Raw genomic sequence first — 22387 nt, forward strand, 5'->3', positions numbered from 1 at the left:
GGGCACTAGACAGATGGGGAAAAAGGTTTATACATCTGCAACCTTGGCAATCAGGGCCTTAAACTGTCAATTTCATATGCTTAAGTACCAACATCATGTTGTGGGATTGCTGTAAGAAAATTATGTTGATTTCAGAATGTGCAGAAAATAAAGAATTGCAGGAATTATTGCATGCAGCTGAACAAGTTGGAAAGCATACTTTACAATGTGGTTTTGATTCCTAAGGCCTGCCGGGCCGCAGTTACTGGATCTGTGATTAGGAGGCATGCCTGGTTAAAGGAACAAAATTTCCCTGATCATGTTAAAGCTACATTGCTAGACGCACCTTTTTACAGCATGATTCTCTGTTTGGTATTAAGGCAGAAGAGGTTTTAAAGAAAATGGAAGATAAAGCTAAGTCTATGCAAACTGTTAGACTTCTTACAAGTGCAGCCACCAAGATTCAGTAGGCACTGGCCTACAAAAAAATTGGTCCTTTCCTGTCGGACAGAGCTCAAAGGGGCAAATCCAGATGCCCTAAGGGTCCCAGATACCAGGCGCAAGATTCATACTGGTCAAAGCAATGGGGCACTTCCACCTCCAAATCTGGAGGAGATAAAGCGCAAGCCTACAGAAAGCAATCCCTATGACTTCCCTCTGCCTATATCAAGCACTTATCTTTTGGCATCACCCATAGGGGGAAAATTAGCACTTTTTGCTCAAAATTGGCAGTTAATAACCCAGAACAAGTGGGTATTAAACATGGTATCACAGGGATACAGATTTCATTTCCACACTCTGCCAATGGCAAATGGTTGGCCAGATCTGCCAAAAAATCAATGGGCAAAGGCACAGAAACAGGTTACGTCCCTCATGGATATGGGGGCCATTCAGACAGTACCAGAACAGGAAAAAGGACAAGGTTTTTACTCGACTGTTCTTGGTATCCAGAAAGGCCAAGGCCTGGCGGCCAATACTGGATTTATCGATTTTGAACGCACACCTGGACATTCCAAAAGTCAAAATGCTGACTTTGCAGCAGCTTCTGCCCATGCTGGGCAAGAATGCTTGGCTGGTAACTTTAGACTTAGAAGAGGCATACCTGCACGTCCCAGTAAGACAATTGTGCAGAAGATGCCTCAGATTCAAGGCTGGCTTAATGCATTACCAATTCTCTGCACTGCCCTTTGGCTTATCTACTGTGCCCAGGGTCTTTACAAAGTGCTTGGCACCAGTAATTGCATTTTGCAGACGAATATAACAGATACTCTCAACAGATTCTCTGCACTGCCCTTTGGCTTATCTACTGCACCCAGGGTCTTTACAAAGTGCCTGGCACCAGTAATTGCATTTTGCAGATGAATGTAACAGATATATCTTTACTTGGATGGCTGTCTCATTCAAGCAGAGAACAAGGACACTCTTCTTCGACACATGGCGTTTGTTGAAATGCTTCTAACATGCCTAGGGTACACAATGAACGAAAATAAATCACAACTGGTACCCTCTCAAAAGATAACATTCCTGGGTGCAAGCTTGGATACAACTGGCCAGATGGGTTACCAAATGCCAGACGAGCAAAGGCAACTGACTACTTACTTCAAACTGATGGCAACAAAAACCCAGTCTTCTGCAAGACAAATTCTGCAGGCTCTGGGCTTCATGGCATCCTGCATCCTACTAATTCCGTATGCAAGACTGCATATGAGGAAACTTCAATGGTTCCTAAAAAGTTTATGGAGTCAACATTCACACAGTCTGGAAACAATGATTCCTCTCATTCCCTGCCAACAACAGGAGTTTCTATGGTGGGCAAAGGCATGTTACCAAAACATGGGACTGCCCTTCACTCTACCCCCTGCCAGCCAAACCTTAACAGATGCATCAGATTATGCCTGGGGGGCCCACATGGCAGGAAGATGCATTCAGGGCTTATGGGCACCAAAATAAATGCATCTACATAACCAGAAAGAGATGCTAGCTGTTCAAAATGCCCTAACAGCCTTTAAGGACTTCATCCAGGACAGCTACTGATAGACAGACAACACCACAGTCATGTGGTATATAAACAAGCAAGGGGGCACACACACATACCCCTTTTGCAGATTTGCCATGGCACTGTGGGACACAGCTTTGACCTACCAAGTACATCTTCAAGCTTAATTCCTGCCAGGAAAACAAAACACTCTGGCAGACGATTTAAGTAGAAACCGTATGGATCCACACGAGTGGAAACTAAATCCACAAGTCTTCAGCATGATAACAGAGAAATGGGGGAGCCCAGCCATAGATCTATTTGCTTCTGTTCAAAATTATCAATTGAAAAGGTTCTGCACAAGGACTTGTCACAGACAAGCATGGAAAGTGGATGCCCTATCCTTCAGTTGGAAAAACGTATCTGTTTGCGCCTTTCCTCCTCTGCCTCTTCTACCTAAGGTCCTCCTAAAAGTCAGACAAGAGAAGCCAAAGATTATATTAATTGCCCCGGACTGGCCCCGCCAATACTGGTACTCAGTCCTAAGGAACTTGTCTCAATACCCAGCTTGGACCTTACCTCAAAGACCACAACTACTGTCCCAGCAAAACAATCAGATCCTGCACAATCAACTACAGACTCTGAACCTGGCAGCATGGCTAACCATGTAGTCATACAAACAACACCTCTCAGTAAAGCTGTGATGGTTGTCATTTTGGAAGCCAGAAGGGCTAGTACTAGAAAATCTTATGCTGACAAATGGAAGAGATTCTGTGCTTGGAATCAAGCACAAGGAACTGATACAGCAGAACCAAATATTCCTCAGATATTGCAATACTTAACTGAGATGCTTGACAATGGCCTATCTTTCTCATCAATCAAAATCCATGCCTCTGCCATTTCAGCTCATTACAATACAGAGCCACCAATGTTTTCTCATTCTTTACTAAAGCAGTATCTTAGAGGAGCCAAAAATGTAAGGCCTCCTAGAAGATCACCATTACCTGCATGGGACCTCAATTATGTGTTGGAAAAGCTCACCCTGCCTCCATTTGAATCAGCTGCTACCTCTGATCTAAAGTTCTTATCATGGAAAACAGCTCTGCTACTAGTAATTACTTCAGCAAGAAGAGTTTCAGAGCTACAGGCCCTCATGGCTGTAGAGCCTTTTATCATATTTTACCCAGACAGGGTGTCCCTGAGGACAAAATCCTACTTTTATGCCTATGGTGGTTTCCAGTGTGGCTCTTAACCAAACAATTCATCTGCCAACTTTCTATCCAAATCCACAGAACAAGGAGGAGAGAATTCTGCATTCCTTGGACGTACACAGACAGCTAAGATTCTGCTTGAGCAGGACTAAAGCTCTAAGAAAAACTGAGCAATTACTAGTGGCATATGCTGCAGGATCAGAAGGAAAGGCTATTTCAAAGCAGACAATTTCAAAGTGGATAAGGCACTGCATCCATTTCTGCTACTTACACCATGGTAAACCTGTGCCCAAGGGCATTAGGTCTCATTCCACCAAAACTGCAGCTACTTCAGCAGCCTTTCTCAGAGGAGTACCAACCAAAGATATTCTAGAGGCTGCTACTTGGAGTTCTGTTCACACCTTTACAAAGCATTACCATTTGCCTCTCTACTCTAAGTCCAGTGCAGGCTTTGCCACTGCAGTGCTGCAGGGCCTTATAGCTGCACCTAATGCTGTTTAGCTCCAGCCACCCAACCATAGCTTTGGGATTCTACCCAAATGTAATGACTGCAACAGTGAAACACGAAGAACATAGTACAGTTGTGTACACTTACCATAAATGTAGATATTCAAGTGTATTCACTGTTGCAGTCCAGGTCTCCCCCACCCCCACCCCGCCATCCCCCTGTCATTCTGAATTTTATCTTTCCTTCTCTATCTTCTACAACCTATGTGGTGTATTTACTTGTAGATGAAGGTAAAGTTTATATTGATGCACGTATATGCATATTTTATATATATATATATATATATATATATATATATATATATATGGATCACCTTTAAAACCTCGAAACCGCGTTTGCCCGACACACTAATGCCCGAAACGAAAAGACCAAAAACATAAAACGCCGACAACGCAAAACACCGAAAACCATTACACCAACACACTACACGTAAACAACACAGTACACTACATAACATATGCACTATCCCTAACCCTAAGGTCCGACACTACCGCACACTTACCCTACCTGCACCCTAACTCACTTACCCACCCCTAAACCCACAGTCCCTCGCTATCGCACACACACCCTACCTGCACCCTAACCCTAACTCACTTAACCCACCCCTAACCCACAGTCCCTCACCATCGCACACACACCCTACCTGCACCCTAACTCACTTAACCCACCCCTAACCCACAGTCCCTCACCATCGCACACACACCCTACCTGCACCCTAACCCTAACTCACTTAACCCACCCTAACCCACAGTCCCTCACTATCGACACTTACCTGTCCGCTCCTAACACTAAATCCCTCACTCGACGCACACTTACCGAGTCCGTGGTTCTCACCTTTCGGTCATCTGCGTTTCGGTATTCTCGTCCGGATTCGTTTCGGCAAACGCGACTTCGAGATTTTAAAGGTGACCCATATATATATATATATATATATATATATATATATATATATATATATATATATATAATTTTGCTACCTTTTTGGGGGCACCTGACATTGGGCGCAAGAAAAACTAAAGAAAATGGCGTTGGTTGCATGTTTTATACCCCTGACGACCTGACGTCATGGAAGAGAAGACAGCAACCGAGGCAGGACCCAAGACTTTGGAATTCAGGCCGACTGAGGGCAACCTGCTAGCAGATTACCCAAATGTAATGACTGCAGCAGTGAATACACACTAACATCTACATTGATGTTAAGTGTACACAACTACTTTCTCTGCACTTCCCTTTGGCGTATCTACTGCGCCCAGAGTATTCACAAAGTGCTTGGCTCCAGCCATTGCATACTGCAGGCAGAGAAATATCCAAATCATCCCATACTTGGACGACTGCCTGATTCAGGCAGACAGGAATTACTACTTCAGCACCTGGCATTTATAAAAAGCCATCTCACTTCATTGGGGTGCAGAGTCAACGAAAAGAAATCACAACTGGTGCCCAGTCAAAAGATTGCATTTCTGGGAGCAAGCTTGGACACAACTTCCCAGATGGCATTTCTCACTTCAGAAAAACAGGTCTGACAAATTACTTCAAGTGGCCACCAGAACCCAGCTATCTGCAAGGAAAATACTACAAGCCCTAGGGTTCATGGCCTCATGTATTCTGCTAATTCCATATGCAAGACTGCATATGAGGAAGCTTTAATGGTACTTAAAAAGTCTTTGGTGCCAGCATTCTCAGGACCTGGAAACAGTAATTCCTATCATTCCTTGTTTAAGGACAGAGTTCCTTTGGTGGGCAGAAGCATGCAACTACGACAAGGGGCTGCTTTTCACTCAACCCTTTGCCACACAAACCCTGACAACAGATGCATCAGACTATGCATGGGGGGCCCACATGGCAGGAAAATGTATTCAGGGCCACTGGAGCCAAAGCCAGATTCTCCTGCACATCAATCAAAAAGAGCTGCTAGCTGTACGGAATGCTCTGACAGCCTTCAAATACCTAATCCTTCCAGGACAGCTGCTTATAAAAACAGACAACACCACAGTTATGTGGTACATAAGCAGGGGGAACCCATTCTTACCCACTTTGCAGGTTAGCCATGGCCCTGTGGAACACAGCCTTGAGCAACCAAGTGCATCTACAAGCTCCATTCCTGCCAGGCAAACAAAATTCACTGGCAGATTACTTGAGCAGAAATCTCCTAGACCCAAACGAGTGGAAGTTGGAGCCCAGCAGCTTCAGCCATCTGATCCAGAGGTGGGGGACACCGGAGGTGGACCTTTTTGCCTCCTCCGAGAACTACCAGTTGACCAAATTCTGCACCAAGAACCCTCACAGCAGGGCCTTGGAAGGTGGATGCCCTATCCTTTCAATGGAAAAAACTCTCAATTTATGCCTTTCCCCTCTGCCCCTTCTCTCCAGAGTACTACTGAAGATAAAACAGTACAGGCCAAGGGCAATTCTTATTGCTCAAGACTGGCCACGCCAGTACTGGTACCCACTGTTATGCAGCCTGACAACAGTGCCACCATGGCACTTTCACCAGACTCATACCCTGCTGTCTTAGCAGGAGGGTTAGATGTTGCATCCTCAATTGCAAACCCTAAACCTTACCACCTGGCTTATCCCGTGAATACCCCACTAGCAGCCCTCAGCAAACCGGTGCTGGACGTCATTCTTGAAGCCAGAAGGCCTAGTACTAGGAAATCCTATGCTGAAAAGTGGAAAAGATATTATTCTTGGAATCAGTCTCAATGGAAGGACACAGGAGTGGCCCTCCTTACCTCTAATCCTGGATTACCTAGCTGAGCTGCTCCACAGAGGCCTATCCTTCTCCTCCATTAAGATTCATGCCTCTGCCATCTCAACTCATTATAATACTGAGCCACCTCTATTTTCCTCACACTCTCAAGCAGTTCCTGAGAGGGGCTAACAACTTAAGGCCCTCTAGGAGATCACCCACCACTGCCTGGGACCTTAACTTTGTACTGGAAAAGCTCATGCTTCCTTCTTTTGATCCTGTTGCCTCAGCAGATTTAAAATTCCTCTCTTGGAAAACAGCCTTGCTTTTAGCCATAATTTCAGCAAGAAGAGTGTCTGAGTTACAAGCACTATAGGCTGTGGAACCCTTCATTATTTTCCATGTTGACAGGGTTTTCCTCCAGACTAACCCGTCCTTTATGCCTAAGGTGGTGTCCATTGTGGCTCTAAACCAATCCATCCATTTGCCAACCTTCTCTAGCCCTCTGAGTAAAGGGGGAAGGATCCTGCACTCCTTGGACGTGCACAGACCGCTCAGGTTCTACCTTGACAAGACTAAGCCTTTCAGAAAATCTGACCAGCTGCTAGTCAGCTTTGCTACAGGGGCAGAGGGTAAGGCCATTTCAAACAAGCCATTTCCAAATGGATAGCACACTGTAACCATTTCTGCTACAAGACCATGGTAAACCTGCCCCACAGGGGATCAGACCACATGCCACTAGGGCTACTTACACCTCTACAGCATTTCTCAGGGGAGTCCCTACCCAGAGATATTCTGGAAGCTGCAACTGGGAGTTATGTTCACACCTTCACCAAGCATTACCACCTGCCTGTCTTTTCTAAATCCAGGGCTGGATTTGCTACAGCAGTCTTGCAAGGCCTACTAGCCGGATGTTCATAGTGTTACACTGCTGCAGTCATTACACTTGGGTTATCCTGCCGTCAGGCGGTCCCGAATTCCAAAGTCTTGGTCCGGCGTCTGTTGCTGTCGCTTCTTCCCTGACGTCAGAGCGCCAGGGGTATATAAGATGCATCCGACGCCATTTTCTTCAGTCTTTCTTGCCGCGCGGTACCCGAAGCAGAAGCAGTTCGCAAGTGCCGGTTGGCCAACTCCTGAGATTTTCGAAGTCGAATTTCAAATCCGAAGTCTTCAATAAAGCTAAGTACCCCGTTGGGGAAACTTTTTTCTTGCCTCAGACCGATGTCAGAAAAAGTTAATAATTGTATTTCCTCATAAGAACTTCCACTCTTACTGTATTCCATGCCTAGGCCCTGATCACGATGTCACTAGTTGTCGGTTTTGTGCTAGATTTAACAAACGCACTATAAAAAGCCGTTTTGATTTTGCTTTGCCCGAAGGTTCAATTATACTATGCCGTCGGATCAACCGACGACCTCAATACTGAAAAAACGCAATGACAAGGATAAAGACAGGCATCCGAGGTCCAAAACCGATGAAGCCTCTTCTAGGCCAGTAGCCGGTTCTCAGTGAGGCACTTTCGTAGCCCCTGACACCCGCTACCTCAGAGCCACAGGCCACTTCCGACTCCCACGTGGAGACAACTAGGCCTCTGGAAACTCAAGGTATTGGGCCTACAGAAACTAATCCCGCAGATGGGTCTGGAGCCGCTGAGCAGGCATTGGCTTCTCTGGGTGTTTTCAGACCTTCACAACTTACCATTAAAACAACAGCCAAGACAAAGGTACCATTAAAGACGAAGAAACAAGTACAGCATTCTCCTGGACAGTCCTCCATGCCTAAGAAACATGCTTAAATTGGCCGAAGACCTCATTACTCTAATCAGGAGTTCCCATCCCCCTCCTGAGTAAAGGCCTAGGCAGGATACAGACTGATTCCTCTGATCAGGTTTCCATTTCTTCTGATTCCTCTTCAGACCAGGGATACTCTCTACCCCCCATGAGGACTCTGATGCTGAAGAATCTATCCCTTCAGCCTCTCCTCCTGAGGATTATTCTATTGAGGAAACTTTACATACCATGAGGGAGCATTTCCATTGGGAAAGTCAGGATTACTCAGAATCCAAGAAAAGGCTCAGGGATTTCCTTTTATTGCCTCAGCACAGGCCCCTGGCTATTCCGCCTGTGCTAGACATTGTGGATGATGTGTTCTCTGAATCCAGCTTATCTCCTGATTCTCTGCCCCCTGCTCCAGCCAAGCCAGATAGGTATTATAGTGTCCCTGACTCTCAAGTTTCTTTACAAAAACCCTTCTGCTGATCCAGAAACTATTTCTCAGGGACCAAAAGGGGTTAAGGCTTCCATTGCAAAAAATCCAGTACCATCTGACAGAGATTCCAGAGCTTTGGATAGATGGGGAAGAAAGTATACACTTCTGCAACTTTAGCAGTAAGAGCTTTAAATTGTCAGTTTCACATGCTTAAGTACCAACAATACTTAATGGCTCAGTTAAAACAGAAAATGCGTGCTTGCAAGCTCAGAAGCTCCTGATTGTAAAGAATTGCAGGATTTATTGCATGCAGTTGAACAGGTGGGAAAACATGCTCTGCAATGTGGTTTTGATTCTTTAGAGGCCTCTTGTAGAGCCGCAGTTACAGGTTCTGTGATTCGAAGACATGCTTGGTTAGAAGAACAGCGTTTACCTGATCATGTTAAGAGGCAAAGTTATTGGATGCTCCTTTACAGCATGATACCTTGTTTGGTGTTAAGGCAGAAGAGGTGTTAAAGAAAATGGAGGATAAAGCTAAATCTATGCAAACAGTCAAGGATTTCTTACAGGTACAGCCACCTCGGTTTAGCAGAAATTGGCCAACCAAGAATTGGACCTTTCCAGTGTCAGACAGGCCACAGAGAGGCAGATCTCAACCCCAAGGCTCAAACAGATGACAGTGGGGCACCTCAACCCCAAAAGGAGGTGAGGACAAGTCTCAACCTTACAGGAAATGGTCACAATGACTTTCCCCTTTGTATGCCAAGCACGTCCCTTTTGGAAGCCCCCTTAGGGGGGAAAGCTAGCACTTTTTTTCTCAAAACTGGCAAACAATCACCCAAGACAAATGGGTTCTGAATATTGTGTCTCAAGGTTACATGTTCCACTTTCATACTTTACCAAGGCTAAAAGGAATGCCAGACCTGCCACAAAATCAATGGGTAGAGAGGCACAAAAACAAATTTCAGCTCTCATGGACATGAGCTATTCAAAAAGTACCACAACAGGAACAAGGATTTTACTCGAGACTTTTTGTGGTCCCCAGAAAGGACAAGGCCTGGTGGAGGCCCATACTAGACCTTTCAATCCTGAATGCTTACCTGGATATTCCAAAATTCAAAATGTTGACATTACAGCAGCTTCTACCTATGCTGGGCAAGAAGGCTTGGCTTGTTACTCTGGACCTCAGAGGCATACCTGCATGTCCCTATGAGACAAAATTGTAGAAGATGCCTCAGATTCAAAGCTGGTACAATGCACTACCAATTCTCTGCACTGCCCTTTGTGAAGACCCTGGGCACAGTAGATAAGCCAAAGTGCCTGGCACCAGTAATTGCATTTTGCTGGCAAAACGGAATTCAAATATATCTAAACCTGGACGACTGCCTCATCCAAGCAGAGACAAAGGACATTCGACTACAGCATCTGGCGTTTCTAAAAAGGTTGCTAATTTCTCTATTGTACACAGTAAACGAAAAGAAATCAAAACTAGTGCCCTCGCAACAGATGATATTCCTGGGTGCCAGCTTAAATACAACTGCCCAGATGGCATACCTCACGCCAGACAAACAAGTTCAACTAACTCAATATTTTCAATTACTGGCAAAAAAGTCGCATCTCCCTGCAAGAAAAATTCTGCAGGCCCTGGGATTCACGGCATCCTGCATACTACTAATACCATATGCCAGACTGCATATGAGGAAATTACAATGGTACCTAAAAAGTGTTTGGACTCCACACTCTCACAGTTTAGAAGCAGTAATACCAATAATTCCCTGCCTACAACAGGAGTTTCGATGGGCACAGGCATGTCACCTAAACAAGGGTCAGCCTTTTACCCAACCCACAGCCAGGCAAACTCTAACAGATGCTTCGGATTACGCCTGGGGAGCACACATGGCAGGAAAATGCATACAGGGCAAGTGGACCACAGACCAGATGCATCTTCACATCAATCAAAAAGAGATGTTGGCTGTTAAAAATGCCCTAACAACTTTCAAGGACCTTCTGCATCCAGGACTTTTACTAAAGACAGACAACACCACAGTAATGTGGTACATAAGCAAGGGGGCACTCATTCTTATCCCCTATGCAGGCAAGCCATGACCTTGTGGAACACAGCTCTAACGTATCAAGTTCACCTGCAAGCACAATGAAAAATACTCTGGCAGACGATCTAAGCAGAAATATCATGGACCCTCACAAATGGAAATTGAGTCCACAAATCGTCAGCATGGTAACGCAAAAATGGGGATGCCCAGACATAGATCTTTTTGCCTCCCCACTGAATTGCCAACTACAAAAATTGTGCTCAAGGACTTATCACAAACAAGCATGGAAAGTGGATGCTCTTTTGTTCAGCTGGAAAATCCTAAAAGTTTATGCCTTCCCGCCACTGCCTCTCCTTTCAAAGGTACTCCTAAAAGCCAGACAAGAAAAAACACAGATGATCCTGATTGCTCCAGACTGGCCACGCCAGCACTGGTACCCTATCTTAAGGAACTTGGCTCAAGGCCCACCATGGATTTTGCCTCAAATTCCACACCACCTGACTCAACAAAACAATCATACTGCACGGTCAACTCAAAACTCTAAACCTGGCTGCATGGCAGATACATTAGTCAAACAGGCAACACCTCTCTCTAAAGCTGTTATGGATGTCATTTTGGAGGCCAGGAGGCCTAGCACCAGGAAAGCTTATTCAGAAAAATGGAAGAGATTCTACGCCTGGAACCAGGCTCAAAGCCTTGACCCTCTTGTTCCAAACATTTCTCAGATTTTACAATACTTAACTGAGATGCTGGACAGAGGTCTATCATTCTCATCAATTAAGATCCACGCCTCTGCCATTTTAGCACATTACAACACGGATCCTCCTTTATTCTCTCATCCCTTGCTAAAGCAGTACCTCAGAGGGGCTAAAAACATAAGACCACCCTGGGGAGCACCAGCACCAACTTGGGACCTCAATTTCATTTTGGAAAAACTGACCCTACCACCTTTTGAGCCAGCCAATACAGCCAATCTAAAATTTTTATCATGGAAAACAGCTCTGCTCCTGGCAGTAACTTCAGCACGAAGAGTCTCAGAGCTACAGGCATTAATGGCAGTGGAACCTTTTATAATTTTTCATCAGGACAGGGTATCTTTAAGGACAAAAACCCTACCTTTATGCCACAGTTGCTATCTAGTGTGGCTCTTAACCAAACCATCCATTTGCCAACTTTTTATCCAAACCCCCAGAACAAAGGACATACACAGGCAGTTACGCTTTTACTTGGACAAAACAAAGGCTTTCAGGAAAACTGAGCAACTGTTTGTAGCATATGCTGCAGGATCACAGGGCAAGGCTATCTCAAAGCAGACTATATCCATATGGATAGGACACTGTATTCGATACTGCTACACACAGCATGGAAAATCAGTCCCAAATAACATTAGACCACATTCCACCAGGGCAACAGCCACTTCAATAGCCTTTCTCAGAAGAGTACCTACCAAGGAAATTTTGGAGGCTGCAACTTGGGAGTTCAGTGCATATCTTTACCAAGCATTACCACCTGCCTCTTTACACTAAATCCAGAGCAGGATTTGCCACTGGAGTTCTGCAGGGCCTCATAGCCAATCCTAACTCTTTATAGACCAGCCACCCACCCTCAGCTTTGGGATTCTACCCAAGTGTAATGACTGCAGCAGTGTAACACGATGAACATAGTACAGTTTTGTACCTACCATAAATGTAGATGTTCGAGTGTTCACACTGCTGCAGTCCAGGTTACCCTCCCTCCATCCCCTCTGAACTAGATAGACTTATCTATACTTTTCTATCCTATACAACCCTTGGAGTGTATTTGCTGGTTACTGAAGGTATTGTTTTTATTGTATATTTTTATTTAGCAATATGTATTGCCTACCTATTTGGGGGCACCTGACATCTGGGGCAAGAAAAACTGAAGAAAATTGCATCGGATGCATCTTGTGTACCCCTGGCGCTCTGACGTCAGGGAAGAAGCAACAGCAACCAACGCCGGGCCAAGACTTTGGAATTCTGGCCGACTGTGGGACCGCCTGACAGCAGGATAACCCAAGTGTAATGACTGCAGCAGGGTGAGCACTCTAACATCTACATTTATGGTAGGTACAAAACTGTACTTTGACTGCCTCCACCCTTCCTCAACTTTGGGACTCAACCCAAGTGTGATGACTGCAACAGTTAAACACGAAGAACATCGTACAGATGTTCTTAGTGTTTCACTGTTGCGGTCATTACATTTAGGTTATCTGCTTGCAGTAGCCCTCCGTTAGTCTGATTAACCAAGTCTTGGGTCCTGTGTCGGATGCTGTCCCTTCTTCCATGATGTCAGGAGTATAAAACATGCAGCCGACGCCATTACCCCAGTCTTTCTTGCCATGCGGTGCCCGAAGCAAAAGCAGTTCGCAAGTGCCGGTCGGCCGACTCCTGAAATTTTCATTTTCGAGTTTCAGAATCAAAGTCAACTAAAGCCAAGTACCCCATTGGGGAAACTTTTTCTTGCTCCTTACTTGTGGGAAGCAAATACCTCACAAAGATTTTCATTTGTACTGTATTCCTTGCCTGGACCCTGACAACGACGTACCTTGCTGTCGGTTTTGTGCTTTATTTAATCAGAGCGCTATGTGTTGTCTGTATATTTTCACCTCTAAATATTTTGGTTCTCTGTTTAATTATCCCGAAATGTCGTCAGTTAGCCATCCGACTACCAGGATTCCGAAAAAACACAAAGATAGACAGACAGGCTGCCTAGGTCGAAAGCTGCCAACGACACTTCTCCTAAACCAGTTGCCAGTTTGCTGGTACTCTGTGAGGAACTTTTGCAGCCCCTGATACCCGCAACTTCTGATTCACAGGCCTCATTCGGAGTCCAGTATTCTGTGAGATGCTTCAACTGTGGAACCTGCGGATGTCTCTACCTTGGATGGGTCCGGAGCCGCTCTGCAGGCACCGGCTTCTGAGGGTATATTCAGGCCTACGGATTTTCATATTAAACAGACACCACCTTCATTTAGGCCTAAATCTCGAACCATGCCTAAGAAACCACCCAGGCCGCATGCACAGTCCTCTATGCCTAAAAAACAGATAAGAATGGCTGAAGATCTTGTAACTTTAATCAGGGGAAGCCAACCTCCCCCTTCTAAGAGACCTAGGACTGAAGTTGTTTATGAATCTTCTGACAAGGATTCTGATTCTTCTGATGATCTTGAGTTGCCCTTATCTACTTAGGATTCTGATGCAGAGGACTTCATTCCCTCTTTCCCTCTAGAGGATTTTTCTTTTGGTGAAACCTTATATACTCTAAGGGAGCATTTCCGCTGGGAAAGCCAGGATTTTTCTGATTCAAAAAAGAGGCTTAGGGATTTCTTACTCCTGCCTCCGCATAGGCCTTTAGCTATACCTTCTGCACTGGACATTGTTGTTTATGCCTTTTCGGAATCTAGTTTGGCCCCTGATTTTTTGCCTCCTGCTCCCAGAAAACCTGACAGATATTACAGGGTTCCTGATTAACACGTTTCTTTTTAAAAAATCCTATTGCGGATCCAGAGACTACTTCACAGGGCCCCAAGGGCATTAAGGCTTCTACTGCTAAAAATCCTACCCCTTCTGATAGAGACTCCAGGGCGCTGGATAGATGGGGTGAGAAGGTTTACACACATCTGCAAACTTGGCCATTTTGGCTTTAAACTGCCAGTTTCATATGTTAAAGTATCAACATGTTACTGGGTTGCTTAAACAGAAAATGATGTTGATTCCTGACTGAGCTGAAAATAAAGAATTACAATATTAAATGCATTCTGCTGAACAGGTTGGTAAACATACTTTTTTTTTTAAAAAAAAAAAAAAGACAGTTCTTAAAAAGATGGAAGGTAAAGCTAAATCTATGCAAACTGTTAAAGATTTCTTGCAAGTTCACACCCTAGATTTAGCAGGCATTGGCCCTGTAAGAATTGCTCCTTTCCAGCCCCTTCCAGGTCTTCTCAAGCCAAACCCAGACAGCAGAAACCCCAGATTTCAGTCCCAAGGGACACACATGACTAAGCAGTGGGGGATTTCCACACCCAAATCTGGGAGTAGTAAGACTTCCCCCTTATGGAATACTGTCTCAATGACTTGCTTTTAAAACTTCCAAGCACTTCCCAACTGAATGCTCCTTTAGGCGGAAAGATTGGTCTGCAGGCCAAAAACGGGGGAACTTGTTACCCAGGACAAATGTGTTTTAAATAGTGTCCCAAGGTTACAGATTTCACTTCCACACGTTACCAACACCAAGCCGGTGGCCAGATCTACCCCCCCCCCAAATCAGTGGGCAGAGGCCCAAAATCAAGTTCTCTCTCTCAAGCATGGGGGACTATTCGGTTGGTACCAGAAGAGGAACAAGGTTTGTATTCCAGACTTTGTGGTACCCAGAAAAGGCAATACATGGCGTCCTATCCTGGACCTTTCTTCTCAACACCATTCTGGTGATTTCAAAATGCTGACTCTTCACCAGCTGCTTCCTATGCTAGGCAAAGACGCATGGTTGGCAACACTAGACTTTAAAAGAAGCATACCTGCACATCCCTATCAGGGAGTTTTGCAGAAGATACCTACGCCTCAAAGCAGGCTACATGCACAATCAGATGTTCTTCGTGTTTCACTGTTGCAGTCATTACATTTGGGTAATCCTGCTGGCAGGTTGCCCTCAGTCGGCCTGAATTCCAAAGTCTTGGGTCCTGCATCGGCTGTCGTCGCCCCCTTCCCTGACGTCAGATTGTCAGGGGTATAAAAGAAGCAGCCAACGCCATTTTCTTTAGTCTTTCTTGTCGCGTGGTGCCCGAAGCAGAAGCAGTTTGCAAGTGCTGGTCGGCCGACTCCTGAGATTTTTGAGTTTGAGTTTCAGATCCAAAGTTTTCTATAAAGCTAAGTACCCTTTTTCTTGCTCCAGAATCGATGTCAGAAAAAGTTAATAATTTTATTTCTTGTGGGAAGCAAATACCTCATAAGGACTTTCATTCTTACTGTATTCCTTGCCTAGGCCCTGATCATAACTTTCTGGGTTGTCTGTTTTGTGCTAGATTCAACCAACGCGCACTATTAAGCGCCTGTATAATTTTGCTTTAAACTACTTTGGACGCTGGTTTAATTATCCAGAAATGTCATCGGAAAGCCATCCAACAACAGGAGTTCACAAAAAACGCAAAGAAAGACAGCTGAGGCCCAAAACCGACAACGAAGCTTCTCCTAAGCCAGTTCTCAGTGAGGCACTTTCGCAGCCCCTGACGACCGCTACTTTAGAGTCGCAGGTTGCTACCGACTCCCACGTGGAGTCGGCCATGCCGCTGGAACCTCAAGGTATTGGAGCCTCGAATGCTAGTCCTTCAGATGGGTCTGAAGCAGCTGAGCAGGCACCGGCTTCTGAGGGGTGTATTCAGACCCAAACATCTATACATTAAACCAACTTCAAAGGCAAAGAAGCAAACTCAAGAGCCACGTGGACAGGCCTCCATGCCCCAAAAACAGATGCTCAAAATTGCTGAAGACTTAATTAACCTTGATCAGGGGTTCACATCTCCCTCCTGATAAGAGGACTAGGCAAGATACTGACTATGAATCTTCAGATCAGGTTTCATAGGTTGATACTGGGCTATCTGCCCTAGGGCATTTATAAGCCTAGCCAGAGTATGTTTGGCTTTCGCCACCCTTTTATATTAGTTGACTGTGCTTCTGTATAGTAGGTCACTGAAGGTAGCCCTTTTAAGGTTTGTTTACAGTACCTCTGTCAAGCAACGACACAGAAGAGATCCCAGGGGTAAACTTACAATCTCCCATCCATTCGTCAAGATTTCTCTAAGAGGGGTCAGTGAGGGGCTCTGCCTGACATGGATTGAGATTTTGTTCCAGAGTGAGGGGAGCCTCTGGGATATGAATCTGTCCTTCCAGCATGACCTATTTATTTCTGTGCTGAGGTTCAGGTCCCCGGAGTGTGTAGCTCTAAGAGATTTAGATTTCCTGAGGTGAAGCATGTCCATTAATTCTGGGTTGGACATGGCTTTATATGTCAGACACAGATTGCCTCTGAGTAGGCGGTATGCAACTGGGTAGAGCTGGAGTTTCTTTAGCCGAACTGCATAGGGCATCTGTTTGAGCTCCTTGATCCTCTTGGTGAGATACTTTTGGGGTCTTTCCAGTTGCTGAAGGTGTCGGGTGAGGTACATCCCAAACGGGGCATTGTACTCAGTTATGGGCCTGATAAGTAGAGGGGCACAATGACCTCCCTTGATCTAGATGCGAACCCTTTCATGATAAGGTGGGCTTTACAGAAGGTCTTTCTAACCACTTTGGCAACATGATTGTCAAAGGAGAGATTGCTATCTACTTGGGTCCCCAAGTCCCTAATTACTTCCGTACTTAATGGATTACCACCTACATGGTAATTTGTGGGCACTTTGTTTTTTCCAAAGGGGATGACTATGCACTTTTTGGCATTTATCTTTAGGCCATGGCTCTGGCACCAGTTGTCCGTCTCTGTGAGACCCTTTTGGAGGATGCTTGTGTCAGTTGGAGAGTCGATTATAGCACCCAGTTTGCAGTCATCTGCAAACTTGGTCAGCCATAGTCCACCCGTGTTAGGTTGTACCTCGGAGAAATATATACCAAACGAGAGGTCCCAGGACTGAGCCTTGTGGGATACCACTTGTAACTGGTTTAGAGTCTGACATGGCACCTGCTTATTCTGACCATGTGGGTTCTGTCCCTGAGCCAGTTTGCAACCCATCTTTTGACATAGGGGTTGATATTTAAGCTGGTGAGCTTATTTATGATGCCCGAGTGGGGTATTGTGTCAAAGGCCTTTGTAAGGTCAAGGTAGGCTGTGTGGACTACCTTCCCTTCATCTATGGCTTTGGTAACTGTTTCAAAGAAGTCGACCAGGTTCAAGAGGCAAGATCTGCCCTTAACGAAGCCGAAATGGGTAGGACCCAGTGTCTGGAGGTTCCCAATGTCTTTGTTTATGATTTCCATGATGATACGTTCCATAGCTTTGCAGACCAGGCTAGTCAGGCTTATAGGGCGATAGTTTCTGGGATCTGTTCTGGCACCACCTTTGTGGAGTGGGACCACTGTTGCTGTACGCAATTCCTTGCGAACATATCCTGTAGTAAGGCTGAGATTGAACAGTGACTTTATATGAGGGTTTAGTTCTTTTTGGAGCTCGTGTAAGACGCAGCCCGGGACACCGTCTGGTCCCATTGATGCTGTGTTTTTAGCTTTGGAGAGGGCAGCTCTCATCTGTGATCTCAGGAAGGCTACACTCTGTTGGGATAGACATTTGCTCTTTTGGGGGGAAGGGGGGGGGTTTGCACTGAACCTTTCTGCCAGGATGTTGGCAATGTCTGTGGGTTCAGTGAATTTTTTGTCATTTTGCACTAAGAGCATATCTGGGAGTTGCCTCCCAGGTTTCTGACATAACTAAAGAAGGCCTTGTGATCATCTTTAGTGTCTTGTGCAATTTTTCTTTCAAAGCTGGCCTTAGAAGGTTTTATGAGGGATCATAGTTTCTTGCTAGTACTGATCAGTGACGCATTCCCTTTCTGGGATTTTGCTCTGTCATGTAGTAGCTTTCTCCTTCTGTTGTATAGCTTATTTATGGCCTGGGTCCACCAGACAGGTCTCCTGCCTTTGGAGGAGTGAGTCTTGGTTTTATTTGGGATAGCATGCTCCATGCATTCCTGTAGGTGTCCATAGAATGCTTTTGTAAAGGATTCTGCATTTTGGCAGATATCCACTGGCCCAGGGGCTTTGAAGGATTCCACCTCAATTTTGAGAAGTGTGAAGTTTGCTTTTGAGAAGTTCTTCACCGTGGTTTCCTTGGCTAGGGGTGGGGACGGTATATGGATGTCCAGTGAGATTTGTTTATGGTCTGATCTTACCAATGAGGGGTATACCTCTGGTGTGGAACAGAGACCCCATGTTGGTGATGACCAGATCCAGTATGTTTTCCCCTCTTGTGGGAGTGGTGACCAGTTGTTCCATAACATTTGAGTTTATAAATTCTAGGAACTGTTGAGCGAGGGTGTTTGGGCTTGAGTAGTTTTCCCAGTCGATGTTTGGGTAGTTGAAGTCACCCAATATAATAGTGTTTGGAGAGACCTTCATATTCTCCAGTGTTCTCAGGAAAGCCGAGTGAGGTTCCTGTGTTTGGGAGGGTGGTCTGTAGCAGGCTACAAACTGAAAGGCAGTTTTGCCCACTGTTAGTTGCACATGGATGGTCTCCGAAGCTTCGTGCAGTGCCACTAGCCTGGAGGTGTGGTTATCTTTGATAAATATGGATACTCCCCCTCCTTTTGTGGTTCAGTCTGAGTTTTGGGGCCGGAAAGCATGGTATGAAGTATAGCCTGGTAGTGCTGGGGTGCTCTCGGGAGCCTTGAACCAGCTTTCTGTTACTGCACAGATATAAATATTCTCCATACTGAGGAGAGTCTCGAGTGCGTGCATCTTGAGGTTTAGACTTCTGGCGTTGAGCAGCATTACCCTTAGTTTTTTTTTTCTTTGTGTTGTTTATGGGGGTGGGTTTGTCTTGAGCTTTGCCTAAAAAAGGCACTATGGGGGAGGCCAGAGCCTTGGCCAGTATTCGAAAACCCAGGGGTGACAGGTGCAAGCTGTCCCTAGTGAAGCAACGTGGCTTGTCGAGCATGTCATCCTAGGCTGACAGACACTGGATCCCCTTTGAATGACACTAATACTTTAGCCAATTGTTAAAATTGATCATTTTGTCTTTATACTGTGGCATCATTCTTGGTGAGGGTAAGATGCTACTCAAGGTCAGGGTCATACCGGCCTGGGCTACATGATCAAAGAGCTCCTGTACGTCTTTTCATGTAGTCCAGGGAGGTACATCTCAGGTCATTCACACCAGCATGGACAATGAGTCATACTTGTACTTGCTTTGGAGTGACCCGAGTGCTTGTGTTGTGGCGGATCCTGGCACCCGACAGGCAGTTTACAGTGACCTTCTCCTTGTTCAGCCTGGTGAGTGGGACGTCAGTGTGTCTGACAATAGAGTCACCTATTACAAGTGTATTAGGTGTGTTTAGCCTTAAGGGCTGTAACTGTGTGGCACACTGACTTTGTGAGCTATGTGCTACGTGGATATTGTTTCATGGTAGGTGTTGCTTGGATGTCTGCTTTGGAGGTCTCTGCTGCTTAGGCAGATTTTTATTTAGAGCCTCCGAGTATGTTTGTGTGTTTGTGTTTGGTTTGCTGATGTAATAGGGCTATGTGAGACTGGATTTGTGGTGTGTGTGGTTACCTTCTCCTGACAGGCTGTGCCAGTACTGGGTTGAGAGAGCTTAGCCTCCAGTTTGGCTATATAGTTGTGTCTCTCACATATATTTGAGCTTGTTGGGAGGAGGAGAGGGTGGTCTGTATACATAAGGCAGTTGTAACATTGCCTCAAGATTCACCAGCTGGACTGGAGAGTAAACTCGAAACTCACCTTTGGACATGCCTGAATAATATAGGGAACTACTTATTGACTGGTCAGAAAGAACCAATAGGGAGCAAGTGCTTTGAAGGAGTATAAGAGGGATGTAGTGCTTTAGTTTGTGTTTACCTGTGAGATTACTTATATGAGCAAGTGCAGGGCTTTAGAATGAGAATAGAGTCCTTAATTTGAGATTTAGAGCAGTTCTAAGGGAAAAAGTGAAGAGTAGACTTTGTGGAGCTGGGAATAGTTTAAGTGGCGCTGCCTGGCACGCAAGACCTCGCTAAGAGGGTTGCAGGATTTTAAGAGATAGAGATCAAGGAGTTTAGAATTGACCCAAAATGGCCAATAAAACTACAGCTTCTAGGCAGTAACCACTCCTACAGGGACAGGCAGGCTGTTCAGTGTTAACCACTGGTGAACACACAGACTTCCCTTTGGTCCAAGCAAGCACTGGCCTCCAAGAAACTTACAAACAGTTCAGAACAGCAAATCTGTAACTGAACTTTCTTAAATTTCAGAAAGTGGGGAAAAAAGCAAGATTTTGGGGGGGTTTTTTTTCTTTTTTGTTTTAGTTTAAAGGTAGTTTCCATTTCTTCTGATTCCTCTTCTGATCAGGAATACCCCCCCCCCCATGAGGATTTTGATGCTGAAGAATCCATACCTTCAGCTTCTCCTCCTGAGGACTATTCTTTTGGGGAAACCTTACATACCATGAGGGAGCATTTCCACTGGGAGAGCCAAGATTTTAATGAATCTAGAAAGAGGCTCAGGGATTTCCTGTTACTACCTCAGCACAAGCCACTAGCCATCCCTCCTGTTTTAGACATTGTAGATGTGTTTTCAGAGTCTAGCCTTACCCCTGACTCCTTACCTCCAGCTCCTGTTAAGCCTGACAGATATTACGGGGTTCCTGACTCTCATAAATTCCTTTTTAAAAACCCTGCTGCAGACCCAGAAACTATTTCTCAGGGTCCCAAGGGAGTTAAGGCTTCTGCTGTAAAAAAAAAAAAACCCTACTCCTCCTGACAGGGATTCTAGGGCACTGGATAGATGGGGGGGGGGGAGGTTTACACATCTGCTACCTTGGTTATAAGGGCCTTAAACTGTCAGTTTCATATGCTCAAATATCAGCAACATGTCATGGCATTGTTTAAACAGAAAATGTTAAACTCTGTACAGAAAACAAGGAAATGTAGGATATATTGCATGCAGCTGAACAAGTTGGAAAGCATACTTTGCAATGTGGTTTTGATTCTTTAGAGGCCTCCTGCAGGGCCGCAGTTACAGGTTCTGTAATTAGAAGGCATGCTTGGTTAAAAGAACAAAATCTGCCTGATCATGTTAGTTAAATTATTAGATGCACCTTTACAGTATGATACTTTGTTGTTAAGGCAGAAGAGGTGTTAAATCTATGCAAACAGACAAAGATTTCTTACAAGTACAGCCACCTAGGTTTCATCGACACTGGCCAACAAAGAATTGGTCCTTTCCTTTGTCAGACAGACCTCAAAGGGGCAGACCCAGATGCCCTAGGAGCAGATCCCAGGTGCAAGGTTCATACAGGTCAAAGCAATGGGGTGCTTCTACCACCAAAAGTGGAGAAGACAAATCACAACTTTACACGAAACAGTCCCCATGACTTTTCCCTGCCTGCACCAAGGACTTATTTCCTGGCAGCACCCTTGGGGGAAAATTAGCATTTTTTTCTCAAAATTGGCACATTATAACCCAGGACAAGTGGGTTCTAAATATCGTGTCACAAGGCTACACAAGTTCCATTTCCATACCCTGCTAAAGGCAAACGGCTGGCCAGATCTGCCAAAAAAAATCAGTGGGCAGCGGCACAAAAACAAGTCTCATCCCTCATGGATATGAGGGCCACTCAAGTGCCAGAGCAAGAGTGGGGACAAGGATTTTACTCAAGACTGTTCTTGGTACACAGAAAGGACAAGGCCTGGAGGCTAGTACTGGACCCATCGATTCTGAACACATTCCTGGATATACCAAAATTCAAAATGTTGACTTTGCAGCAGCTTCTGCCCATGCTGGGCAAGAATGCTTGGCTTGTAACTTTAGACCTAAAAGAGGCATACCTGCATGTCCCAATCAGACAAATATGCAGAAGATACCTCAGATTCAAGACTGGCTCTATGCATTACCAATTCTCTGCACTGCCCTTTGGCTTATCTACTGCGCCCAGGGTCTTTACAAAGTGCCTGGCACCAGTAATTGCATTCTGCAGACAAAGAAGAATACAAATATATCCTTACTTGGACGACTTTGCTAATTCAAGCAGAGAACAAGGACATCCTTCTACAG

Source organism: Protopterus annectens, chromosome 9.part0 (assembly GCF_019279795.1).
Source record: "Protopterus annectens isolate FY-2018-M chromosome 9.part0, PAN1.0, whole genome shotgun sequence".
NCBI classification, from domain to species: Eukaryota; Metazoa; Chordata; order Ceratodontiformes; family Protopteridae; genus Protopterus; species Protopterus annectens.